Below are 8,712 nucleotides of genomic sequence, written 5' to 3'. Positions count from 1 at the left end.
TCTTAGAGTTGAGAGTTGCAGCTTGAAGGAGTCACCCACAGCTCAAAAGCTGTGGGGGACTATCAAACAAGACATTGTGGTAGAAACGGTCATAACCATGTTAACAGTAGTGTGAAATGTGGTACTCCCAAACTACAAAATCAGAATGGATGTATTAGAAGTTCCAGTTGAGGGAGCAAGACTGAATTGTTTTTTTAAGAGTCATCTTATATCCTATGCACTGAAAATCACCAGTACACTCTTCGGCTCTGCGTGAGAATAAATACAGGATTTTAGCCTTTGGGTTGGTGAACTTAGCACCTTTCTTAATTGCTTAATAAATTACAACAGCAATGCACTTGTGCGTTTAAGTATAATCCTGAACATAGCAGGATCTAACTTTGAGAGCTGGCTTAAAAACCTTTACAGCTGTTGGATAGCATGTGTCATCCGGAAGTGGTGCATGTGGTATTGCCATGGAGGGTACCAATTTCATTGTCTCACTTGCTTTTCCTGCCATGCAATGCAGGTGCCATATTGGTGTCTGTGTTGGAAGCAGTCTCTTCTTTACCCTTAATGCCAGATGGAAAGGGAGAGGAGGGGAAAAGGCAGATCTTGCTGGAAACGGAGCACTACCAATTGCATTCTGAAGCACAGTGGCTCTGTTGCTGCCCGTGACTACTGCAAAGATGACATTGAAACAGGGAGATGTGATTAGCTTTCGTGGGACAGCCACAAAGTAACTTGTTTGAAATTCCCAGGTAACATACAGACCTATTTTATGTTGATGTAATGCTTTGATTTCTCATTTCAGCTATGAAGCCGTACGCTCCAGCTTTTGTCCTCCTGTGGAGCGCTGTTGGGATAGCGAGGGCTGCCAAAATTGTTGTTGTGCCGCCAATTATGTTTGAAAGCCATCTTTATATTTTCAAGACTCTGGCCTCAGCCTTGCATGACCACGGTCACCAGACAGTGTTTCTCCTCTCTGAGGGCAGAGAGATTCCTCCATCTAATCACTATAGACTTCAGCGCTACCCAGGGATCTTTAACAGCAGCACCTCGGATGACTTTCTCCAGTCCAAGATGAGGAGTATCTTCTCTGGCAGACTAACAGCCCTTGAACTCTTTGACATCCTGGACCACTATTCCAAGAACTGCGACATGATTGTTGGCAACCGAAACCTCATGCATGCTCTGAAACAGGAAAAATTTGACCTGCTCCTGGTAGATCCCAATGAGATGTGTGGATTTGTTATAGCTCATCTTTTAGGAGTTAAATATGCTGTTTTTTCCACTGGCCTCTGGTATCCAGCAGAAGTGGGTGCACCAGCTCCCCTGTCGTATGTCCCAGAATTTAACTCACTGCTCACAGATCACATGAACCTATTTGAGAGGATTAAAAATACTATTGTTTATCTTATTTCAAGATTTGGAGTCAGTTTTTTGGTTCTGCCAAAATATGAAAGGATAATGCAGAAATACAAGATTCTGCCAGAACGGTCCATGTATGACTTGGTTCATGGATCCAGCCTGTGGATGCTTTGCACTGATGTAGCACTGGAGTTTCCAAGACCTACGCTACCCAATGTTGTTTATGTGGGAGGAATCCTAACCAAACCAGCCAGCCCTCTGCCAGAAGTAAGGTTTGCTGAGCTTTACAGTAATTTCTGTGGTATCTGACCTCATATGATGAGTGGCAGTTTTTAAGCAGTGTATTTCAAATGGCATCTAGTTTTTGTTACTGTTACTTGGTGAAATATCCCCTTGAAGTCACTGGAAGGAGCTTGGGGTGGTGGCGAGGGGAACTATTAGACACAAACTCATCAAAATGAATCTTTTTGTGGTTGCAGGAAGTATTTTGCTCATAAGTAAGGTGCTTAATGGTACAGTAAAGGGAAAAAAGTGCATGCAATCTTAGAAATTACATCTGTAGCTTCTAGCAAAGTGTGGGTTCAAATGGGAAGAAGGGAGAACAGGTGAATACTGCTTACGCTTAAAGAAGCCTGCAGATATGTTATACCATCTAATTTGCTGCTATTAGTGTTTTTATACAGAGTTTGCTTCACTTGGTTTGATATGTAAAAAAGTCTTTTAAACTGGGTGTATATAAGCAGAAAGAAAATGTATGGGCCAGGAAATGGAGATGGTAAGAGTTGGCACAAACGGCACCACTGCTGTGCTTGAATATGAGCTTTACTGTGCACTTACTGGCATCTGGTACCAAACTTCAGACTGAAGTAGTGATAATGACTGGACTGATTCTAGAAATTCTGGATGCACAAATTAATTACTAAGTTTCATTACTTCAGTGTACCATGTGATCTTTGATACCTGATATCCAAGAATGTCTCTGTTCAGCAACACAATGAGAGTGACAGAACAAAATTTCACAGAAAACAATGTCACACTTCTATTTATGTACATATACACACATCTTGAGGTGATTATTAATGGACACTTCTGGCTGGGTGATAGATAGATAGACCTGCAGTGCTCAACAATTTGCTTCTACAAATACCTTGTTCAGCCTTTGCCTTTTGCATGGAAACTGCCAGGCCTACTTTTTTATCTGTTTTGGTTTGAAAATTGGTCATGGAAGCTTGGGTTTTTTGGTGGTTTGATTTTGTTTTGTTTGGGCTGTTTTTTGGTTTGGATTTTTTTTTTTTTAAATTTTTTTTTTCTTTGTATTGTTGTGTGTTGTGGGTTTTTTTTTTTGTTTGTTTGTTTGGGTTTTTTCTCTTTTTTTTGTTTTTTTGGGGGGGGTTTGTTGTTTTTTTATTTTTTTATTATTCTTTGCACTGTTGGTAGTGTCTTGACTTAGCGGTACCTTTTGTCGCTGATTCAGAACACATAAGACAATTCTCTTATTCAGGCTGCAGGATGTGGAGCACTGAGCCAATTCCCTCATCTTTTCTCCTCAGCTTGAAATGCATCTGAGCTGAATGAGACCAGGCACTTCCATTGCACTCTGAACACGTGAATGGTTCTATCCCAATACACACTATTGTCTGTTCTCCAAGGTGTCATCAGAGATGACCATAACAGTGCTGCTTCTAACATATTCTTCCTGTGTGTGCATTAATGTGATTGTGTTTAGGAAGTGTCAGGCTGCACAGATATCCTAAGCAAGCAGACTAAAGGTAGCCCTGTGGCGTTTAAACAAAGTACAGCCCTATTCTCTCCAGCAAAACCTTGTAGGCTGGGTTGAATTTCAGCTCTTCATTTTCCAAACTGGTATTTTGTTGAGTAAGAAGAAAAATGTCTTCGTTGCCTGATAAATTTGGTCACTATGTTAATATTGGGTATGATTGTCTCTGTAGACAGGGTAAAAAAATTACCTGTCCTCAAAGCAGGTACTTTCTTCTTATAAAATAGAGTGGACAAAACAAAAGGAGCAGTTTTCTTTTTGTGTTGTGCTATAGGGATATGTGTTTATAGATAGATATTTTTACACACATATGTATATTTGGAGCCTTTTAAGAATATAATTCTGTGTACTTTCTAAATTTACTTTGGAATCACAGGTGTTAACCTGTTAAAATATCTTGCTATGTAAGAAGTTTGAAGAGTTGGTAAAATGTTTAATATAATCACACTGACAGTGACCTTGAAATAGACCTGTAGGTAGAATACATGCTGGCAAATACTCATCACACTGGGGGGGAACCCAACCTGTAAATTATTTGTGAACTAAGACGTTATTTACCTTCTCTTTGGTTTTATTGGGCAATTCACTCTTGCATTGTTCCAAGTGTGGGATTTGATTTAATGCAGGAGAGACAAAGTGCGTGTGTTCATCTTTTATCACAGAATTTGCCCATGCTGAAACTGTTAGGCACAATCCACTGTGGTATATATTGTAGGTAAATTGTTGGGCAATCAGTTTGCTTTTACTGAACGGTTAGATAAAATTCCTAACTGTCACTTTATGCTGGCAGGTTAAAATTAGACAGCTAGTGCTGCAACTGTTTCCAGCTACTGCTGCATTTCTAAGGCAGGTCCTTCGTTAATTTATTTTTGCAGCTTTTAGCCTGGAAATGGTGACACTTAGGAGCTTGGTCTTCTAAACAAAAGTGGTGTTCTTGCCCAGAGATGATCATCAGAGAAGAGGGGCATGTGGCTGGAAATAACAACTTTAGCAGGTGAATTTAAGCTACTAGTACAAGCCTTTCAGGTCTCTTACATTCTCCAAAACTGCTTCTGAGTAGCCTAGTCCACTTTTTTTGGTAGAGAAGTATTAGGAGAAAAATCCATGTTGTTTTTTTCAAGTCCAGAATGCTTGCTGAACCCAAAATACCCAGGCACTTCAGCAGTGCCACTGATGCCTCATCAGCAGAGGAAGTTTGTAATTTTTGGGTTGTGGAGTGAAAAAGGAGGTAGTTTGTTTAACCAAATCAGAGTTCTTACACATAACTGTAAGGTTCTGTGTATTAGTTTTCTGCTAATAAGCTACATCTTAGAAAGAAAAGGTGGAGATTAGAAATTAAACAATCAATGAGGAGACCAAGGTCAAGGCATTTTAAGCTGTTACAGGATGGCTGTTCTTTAATTCTAGGGGATGTTCTGTGGTTGCTCAGAGTCTGCAGCTGTTTTCCTTAAACTTTCGTCAAAGAGAAGGTAAAAAATCATGGCTTTAAAGGTAGCACGTGGCAGGGGATGCTGAATATCTGTATCGTAATAGTGTGTGTGTGAGGGGAAAAACAACCTGACTTGTGCTTTGCTTTGTCCCTGTTCCCATCTACATGAATATTTTGGTTCAGGGCAAGGGAAGGCTTTTGTAAATCCTCTTGACTGCATGTGGCTTCCCTTTGTAGAGTATTTTTGGTTCAGGTAAACTAGATATATTTTGGAGGATGCTCAAAGCTTTATTTCACCTGCAGACCGAAACCTTGCTGGTCTGAAAGGAGATGTGAGGGTCTGTAGCAGCATTTGGCTTTTTGGACAGCTTAAGTGATGTGCTTGGAGGAGGAGGGAATGCTCAAATCAGGGGCCATAATAGGTGTAGCCTAAGTCAAGCTGCTGGAGTGTGCACAGTGTATGTGCAGAGCCCCTGCTAGCTTGATGCTCTGGTAGGAAAAGGCTGCAGTCCCTGAGGGGACCATATGTTGGCTGTGCAACTTGACGTCACCTGTGAACTGGTTTTACTGGGGCATATCCTTACTGCCCTGCATAGGCCAGGAACCAGCAGTAGTTGATCGTGCAGGTAGCTCTTGTGGTGTGCATGATTTTTAGCTGCTGCTCAGCTCTGTGGCAGTTACGGCTGCAGCACCTGGCTGTGGTACACAAATTGCAAATGTGTCTTTAGGAACAGCTGCCTTCGGAAGCCTTTGCCAGGCTGCAGTCCTTCTTTCTCCTATCCCTCTGTGGCAGCACCCCGATGTTGGTCTGTGCTTGGCGCAGTGTCCCTCAGTGCGGTTGCAGTGATCAGCAGGCTGAGGAGTGGGAGCCAAGAGCCAGCGAGGAGAGCAGCAGGTCCTTTGGAGGTCACGGCTGTGCCTGGCTCCCTGCGGCACCCTGCGGCATGGCATGGTATGGGCAGCCGGGAGCTTTCTTCTAGGTGTGGCAGGGTTAGTCTTGCCCTTTACAGAGAAGCAGTGACTGAAATTCCCGATGGTGGCATATTTTCTCCTGTGCTTTTCTAATCCCTGCTGCAGGTGGATGAAGCTGAGCATTACTTGAGGAACTTTGTTTCATCGTGGAGGGCTAAGGATAGCTTCACAAAGCTCAGCACAGGAAATGGACACTGCACAGTTAGTCTTCTGTGGTAGCTAGTGTGCTGTTTCCACTAAGTGTGGACTTAGAAGGTGCTTCTTGCATTGTGTGCTCCGTAAAAGACAAGGAGATGGTTAATGTGGCTGCACCCATCACCCATAACTGCATAAAATCTTACATGCCTGTGAGAAAGGCTCCAGGGTTTGTACAGTTAACTCCAAAAAGAGTATATTTTGAATTGCATAGAGGACAGCATGAGCAGAATTAGCCTTAAAAGATCAAAAGTTAGAGGCAGGCTGAATATCAAGTCATTAGGTCATCAGTGACTTACGTGTGTGATGCTACCTGGCATATTTCCCAGATAACTGGCAGTGACCATTAGGAAAGAAAAGACTCCTCTGCCTTTTTTACTATATTTCTCCAAGGGGAGCTTTCAAAGCTGAACAAAGCCGTCTTTTTCAAGTAACATACATCTTAAACAATGGGGAAGCCTTTGCTATGGCATTTATATCTTGTGTCTAAGTTGATAAGTAGTTGGGCAATAATCAGCCTGATACATCCTTGAATTGGGTTAGAAACCCAATGGCTGCTACAAGCAGCTGCCTCAGGAAATACCTGGTCCCTGGTGAGAAGGAGACAGAGGGTGCTGGAAATTATCAGGCATCTTTGCTGCAAAAATGCAGCTGTACAGTGTTTTATAAGGATTCCTTTTCATCAGGTAGTTGATGATGTAGACATATTTGGACATAAGTTGGATCCTGCAGTTCGGATATGGTTGTACTTGCGAGAATCTGTGTCAGTTACAAAAAAAACAAATAAAAAAAATCACAAACTAAAATGCCCCATACCCTGTAGTTTCAGTTGAGCTGCTCCTTTTGCACATGCGCACAGTTTGTAAAGTTTTATAACTACTTCTGTGTAACACTGTACTTTTCCATGCTGATTTTGAGGTGGTATTTAGGACTAAATGCCCTTTGTCGTTCATAGGAAGAGAAAAGCCAATGTCAGTTTCATTTTTTTAAAGTTCTTCCATACTTGAGTAAACGAACTGTATACTACCAAGGAGGGTGTTCATGTTACAGAATTAGAAGCTGTCCTTTCAGCCATAGCTGTCAACAAATAGTAATTAAAGTAACTTAGACTGTCCTCCCTGTAGATCTCTTATCTAACCTTGTTACTCCATAGGTCCGGATCTATGTAAGAAATTGGTGGCTTTGAAATATCTTCACTAAGAAGTTGGGGTTTTTTTCCTGAGTGTTGCAGACAGTTGTGTGTTTACTAGGAGTATGTTAGCTGATAATGGTATTTATTCTTTAAAATTAAGTGGAAGAATGAAGTAATGTTTTACTCCTTAGATCAGATTTTTCTCCTTCAGTCAAATTCAAGGATGCTGTCTCTGAGCTCTTGCAGGCTGTGGCAGTAGATTTTTTTGTGCACGGCATAACACCATCATTTTACTAATTTTTTTTGAAAGTCTGCAGAATAGTTCTTTTAGAGCTACTTCTGACAGTAAGTTTCTGGTGATGTGAAGCAATTCTAGAGCTGTTTTAAAATGCATGTGATCATAGGCTGGGGAGGCAAAAAGTCCTTTAAGGATGAAAAGAGGTTATTGAGTACTGTGTAAATTCTGTGCTGAACCATATGATCATGTATTTTGGTGCAAATATATTTCCACATAAAGCTTCTTCCCCCTCAAAAATTGATCTTTTATTCATAGAATCATAGAATAGTTAGGGTTGGAAAGGACCTTGAGATCATCTAGTTCCAACACCGCTCCCGTGGGCAGGGATGTCTCACCCTAGACCATGTTGCCCAAGGCTCTGTCCAACCTGGCCTTGAACACTGCCAGGGAAGGAGCATTTACCACTTCTCTGGGCAACCTGTGCCAGTGCCTCAGCACCCTCACAATAAAGAACTTCCTTCTTATATCCAACCTGAACTTCCCCTGTTTCAGTTTGAACCCATCACTCCTTGTCCAGTTGCTGCAGTTCCTGATGAAGAGTCCCTCTCCAGCATCCTTGTAGGCCCCCTTCAGATATTGGAAGGCTGCTCTGAGGTCTCTGCACAGCTTCTCTTCTCCAGGCTGAACAATTTTCTTAGCTTGTCTTCAGTCCCTGATCATCCTCTTGACCTCCTCTGGAATTGCTTCAAAAGCTCCATGTCCTTCTTATGTTGAGGACACCAGAATTGCACACAGTGCTACAAGTGCTCATGAGAGCAGAGTAGAGGGGCAGGATCAGGACACAGTTGGCTTTCTGGGCTGTGAGCACACACTGAAGCCAGCTCATGTTCAGTTTCTCATCAAGCGACACCCTGAAGTCCTTCTCCACAGGGCTGTGCTGAATCACTTTTCTGCCCAACCTGTAGCTGTGCCTGGGATTGCCCTGACCCAGGTGTAGGACCCTGCACTTCACATTGTTGAACCTCATGAGGCTGGTATTGGCCACCTCCCAAGTGCGTCAACAGGCCCTCTGGATGGCATCCCTTCCCTCAATTACCTTCCTTCATCCAGACCTGGGAGGAGCAGGGGCCCTGTAAGAAGTGGAAACAGGGAATTCTTCAGCAGGTGCTGGTGTGGTGCTTGGTATCTCTTCATGCTTTTTGCACAAAGATGATAGGGGACATATGTAGATGGGGCCCTCCTTAGAGTTTGAGTGCAGTTTTGGCCACCCTGACATCATGGAGGAGCAGGGAAGGAGATTAGGGCAGTCTGATTGAATTACGTGAGATGAACTTGCTTAAACACAGGCTTAGAAGCCAACTAAGTTTGTTAAAGAAGGGTTGATGACTGGCAGCCTGTTTAAAATATATAAATATTAGAATAAAATGTGTGTATATTGTGTGCCTGTAGCTACGTGTGTGTGTACATAGGCATGGGCTTATATGTGTGTGTGTGCATATATATATTAATAAATATTGAAAAGAACAGAGAAGGGAGGAGGTGAACTCCATGGAGAAAGAAAAGCTATTTAATCTGAAGAGGAAATGAAGAAAACTTGCCGTTATTGAATCTTAAGGTGC

General features: G+C 42.2%; 1 pseudogene across 1 annotated transcript; it reads left to right on the top strand.

Annotated features, from left to right (window-relative positions):
• Positions 1-795: 795 nt before the first annotated feature.
• On the top strand, positions 796-1,659 carry LOC104405556 (annotated as a pseudogene). Its single transcript, XR_719912.1, has one exon. The product of XR_719912.1 is annotated as a 2-hydroxyacylsphingosine 1-beta-galactosyltransferase pseudogene (transcript).
• Positions 1,660-8,712: the final 7,053 nt, after the last annotated feature.

This window comes from Nestor notabilis, unplaced genomic scaffold (assembly GCF_000696875.1).
Source record: "Nestor notabilis isolate BGI_N333 unplaced genomic scaffold, ASM69687v1 scaffold12035, whole genome shotgun sequence".
In the NCBI taxonomy this organism is placed as follows: Eukaryota; Metazoa; Chordata; class Aves; order Psittaciformes; family Psittacidae; genus Nestor; species Nestor notabilis.
Note: the sequence above shows the minus strand (reverse complement) of the source record. Positions and strands in the feature narration are given on the sequence as shown.